The 4,793-nt window shown below is 38.7% G+C and overlaps 1 pseudogene; it reads left to right on the forward strand.

Annotated features, from left to right (window-relative positions):
• The first annotated feature begins 3,218 nt into the window (after positions 1 to 3,218).
• On the forward strand, positions 3,219 to 3,340 carry LOC129904375 (5S ribosomal RNA; annotated as a pseudogene).
• The last annotated feature ends 1,453 nt before the right edge of the window (positions 3,341 to 4,793 follow it).

Below are 4,793 nucleotides of genomic sequence, written 5' to 3' on the forward strand. Positions count from 1 at the left end.
AGGTATGTGGAGCTTTCTCTTGGTATGTTTTTGGCATAAGTATGTAAAGCTATTCCTCCTTCTTTTGGCATGCCTTAGATATAAGTTATGACTGGTTTATACATATGAAACATGGGAATAGCTCCATTCGTGAAGTTCCGAGTACAGTTCATAATTCTTATCCACTTCATGATGATAGAGCTCCTGTAATAGTTGAGTTATTGCCTTTTTAGGCTTCTATATGATAAAAGGTAATATATGTAGAGCCTATTGCTTCTTTATTTTGGGATTTATTAACTGTAAATGAAATGATATATGATATGAGTGTAGAGGTAGTTCAAGTTGTAAATTCCGAGTATAACTCATGACTCGAGTTCACTCCTAAATGCTAAGGCTCTTAAGATAGTTGAGCTATCACCCTCGAACCTTCTATATGTGAAGACATGATCCATGACTCTTAGTCACATTAGAATTTAAAGTTCTCGATTATCCTATAAGATGAATAATAATCAAATTTATACGCTCCCATTCCTAAGGACTATATGATGACTAGTGTCTCTGATTGCATAGGCTGTGCAATATTGTCTTTATGCACGTCTATGAACCCTGAGGCCCCACTTAATATGTGTTGTAATGACCTTTACAAGTTACTTGAGATAGTTACTACCCTGATGATCAAGTGATGGTACACTTGACTATTTCATGGAGTCATAGATGATGATTTAAATTACATATGGTTACTCACCACTCCGCTTATGCATGATGTCAATACATCTCCCACCGAGTCCCATAAAGGGCCAGGTATGGTATATGATAATGAACTGAGTCCCTTAAAGGGCCGGGTACGGTATATGACAATGAAACCGAGTCTCATAAAGGTCTAGATATGGTATATGATGATTATGACACTGAGTCCCTTAGTGGGTTGGGTACGGTATATGATGATATGATTATAACACCGAGAGCCATAATGGGCCGGGTACGGTATGATAAGATATGATAGTATGAGAGGGTAACTGTATGATATAGATGCACATTACTCTCTTGAATGAGTCCCTTGCTAAAGGGATGGATACGATAGATAGATATGCATATGAAAACATAATGATGTATTTGTAATGTATGAGATGATGCCGTATACGATTGTATGATGCCGTATACGAAGATATGGTGACACCGAGTCCCACTGCGGGCCGGGTATGGTATATGAGGATGATATACATGCCCTCATATTATAAGGTGCAGGTATAGTGCTTTACTAACTGCTACACTTGTTTCCTACATCCTTATTTCAGTTGTTGTCTTAATTATGATGTTTTATGCTTTCTATACTCAGTACATGTATCGTACTAACCCCCTTTCTTCAGGGGGCTACATTTCATGCCCGAAGGTATAGGTACACGTGTTGGGGATCTGTCAGCTTAGGATTTCCACTCAGCTATGTTGGAAGTGCTCCACCATTCCTGAGCCTAGCTTTTGGTGCTGATCTTTTAAAGTACATATTGGTTTATTCAGGGGTACGACGGGGGCCCTATCCCGCCATATGATACCATTACTATTCTTAGAGGTCTGTAGACATATATAAGTGGGTTGTTTATGAGATTATTTCTATTGTGCCTATACGGCATGTTGTAAATGTTTTTATGTTATGGCAGCCTGGTCAGCTTGCGTGCCCTTTCATGGTAAAATATGAATGAAAGAGACTATATGTACATGAAATTTTTTTAACTCAATGAGGTTTTTGTGAGTAGTATCTCTTGTTCATAGTTCGATTTGACTATAGTTGATAGGTATGTGTATGGGGGTCCAGGTCAGACCCTAGTCGCAGCCCACAGGGTTAATTCGTGATAGAAACGGTATCAGAACAGTTCATCCTCGGAGTGTCTACAGACCGTGTCTAGTAGAGTCTTGATTATAGATGTGTTGCACGCCACATCTATAAACAAGAGGCTACGGGACATTTATAATGTTTCCTTTCTTTCATATCTAAGGTCGTGCGATAGAGCTGAGTCATAGGAAGTAGAATTCCTTATACTAACCTCTGATTTTAGATGAAAGACAACGTCGATAGAAGAAAATGACTGGCGATATGGGAAGTTACAAAGCACGCAGGTAAGGCAAGGCATGAGAGAGGTGTGCCAGGTAAGGTATAGAAATACAATTGACATGTAAAGTTGAAAATTGAAAGGAAAAGTGGACAAAAAGACTAACAGGCGTAGTTTGAGTTTGACATGTGAGGTAAGTCTATCATTTTATACTATTATTGATATTGGGCGCCCTGTGAGGCTGCGATATGATGTGATTTGATACGTATATATATATCTTTATGCGTGCTGGCCCTGTGAGGCACTATTGGTATTTTCTGTGTGCAGGGTTGAGATACAAGGCTGTAGTATGTCTTGAAAGGTCGTGCCCACAATAATGATGAAATTTGGATAAACCACGAGTATGGATAACCTCGAGAAATAAGTTAATTGTTGAATTGATGGCAATAGAAACTAGGAGGTCGATATTGATATGGTAAACTGAAGTTGGAAAAGACTTGTTACCCTAAGAAGATGATTTAAGAAAGACTGATAGATATGGATAGAATGATATATTAAGGTACCGACTGAATTGATATTGTGATATATACGTAACAAAAAAAGGAAAGGACGAGAAATCTCCTCTATAGTGAAATAGGAGAAAACTTGAGGGTAAGTAAGAGAAGCGAAAGCAAGTGTGACAAACTGTACTGTGAGTGCGTGCCGGTACAGTAAAATGTGTATAGCAGAATAAGTTAAGTGGAAGACAGAAAAGCAAATAGATAATGGATAAGAAATACTTACACAGATTTATAAGGAATGTTCAAAATAAAAGGTCAAGTGGTATCCACTGGAATAAGGCTAGTATTATGACGAAGCTTGAAACATGCATCATCAAAATATAAGTGCTCCCGAGTGGAGAATTTGAACCAATTATGAGCACAAGCTAAGCACCTTATGGTTGTATTACGATTTCGTACATGGGTAACCTAAAGTATAGGGGATGTAAAAGAAGATATGGAAATAACGCAGTATACTAAATAGGTTAGAAAGGACTCCTATGCATTTGGAAAGTTAGAAATGAACAGACAATGACATGGATACACCCTAAAGGGGGGAAGTGGACAAGAGAAATACAAGCATAAGAGAAAATCAACTAACGCTATCATATGTAAATGGGAACACTTAAAATTCAAATGAGACCCCACAAGGGATGGATGCGATCATACTAGCACTAATGCACCGGATCCCATTAGAACTCCGAAGTTAAGCATGCTTGGGCGAGAGTAGTACTAGGATGGGTGACACCTTGGGAAATGAAAGAGGAAATGAAACACAAGTATCCGTACCTATTCCCTACGTCTACAAGTAATCTCAACCTTTGGAACTTTGATATTGATTGCTCAATAAAAGTATATGTTATGGTAATGGGATAGAGGAACTCTCCATATAGTTGGTATAAGATCCGGAGAAAGGTTTTGGTTCACATTTGAGGTCGAATGTTATAAAGGGGGGAAGGATGTTACACCCCGTACTTTGGTACCTTGGAACGCTTCTTAAGCTTCTTATGTTTCTGGAAAGGCTCTTAAGTTTCATAGAAGTCGTCATGTGAGTCGGATAGTCTATAACTCTATCAAACAACTCTAAGGAGGGGAGAATGAGAAACCCTAATAGTAGGAAAGATTGGAAATAGGGTTATAGAAATTTAAAAGGAGTTGGAGGCCGAGAAATGAGTCGTCGGACTCGATTGACTCTCGTAAGCTACTAATCGGGAGGTCTTACGTACTTAATCTAGTTGAGTGCATGTTGAGAATAAGTAGCAAGAAATACATAGGCTCTTAAAGTGTGACGAGATTACGAACTCACAAAAGAGAAATAAGGAGACGACGCACCTACTTGAAGCAAGTAGGTGACTAACCTACTTGACACATGGCAGCACGTGATAGGTACATATGGAAGCACATGAAAGTGACACATGGCAGCAGGTGACATACCCTGGGGTGTACCCTACCTGCCACATGGCAATCATGGATTGGTTGCATGATTGAGGTGGCTGCCTAAGGGTGTAACACATGTCACCCTTAGGGGATGACACGTCTCACTCTCCAAAAAGATATATATCTATGTATGGATGACTAAGAACCTCATTGTTCATCCTTTTCTTGACTTAGAAGTTGAGAGAAAAATTAAGAGGGAGAAGAAGAAGGGCCACGAGTTTGCTTCAAGAAAATGGTAAGGCCCGATTTTGTTTTGTGAATTAATTATTTAAGGTATCCTACGGTGATATGATGGTCTTTAACAACATAAAATTTATCTTTAGGGCAAAGAGGAGGTTTTTGTTTTTGTTAACAGACCCATTTTTGAATGGTACTGCGGTTAGTAATACGAGTATAACTCCTTGTGTAAGGATTCATTTCAAGTGATTCAAGATGTTTTGGAAAGATACTTCATAGGTATATAACTTTAATTTAGCCTCTAAAACCCAGTTTTTCTTTTCTTTGCTCGAAAAAGGGTGATGAAGTATGTGGGAGGTGCTGCCCAGATTTTGTTTTGGAAGTCCTACACGGACCGTTATTGGTATTTTGGACATATCGTTTTGTAAAAAAATGCTGTAGGGGTGATTCAAAAGTATATGCGACCCTAAGACACATGTATATAACTTTATTTGAGGACACAAATCCTTTTTCCCTCAATTACCCCTTCGAAACTAAGCGACAATACAAGACGGTAGGCTGTCCAGAATTCACGTTTTGATAGTTTTGGCGAGTTTTGGCCAATTTCGGATAAGGT

This window comes from Solanum dulcamara, chromosome 1, assembly GCF_947179165.1.
Source record: "Solanum dulcamara chromosome 1, daSolDulc1.2, whole genome shotgun sequence".
NCBI lineage: Eukaryota > Viridiplantae > Streptophyta > Magnoliopsida > Solanales > Solanaceae > Solanum > Solanum dulcamara.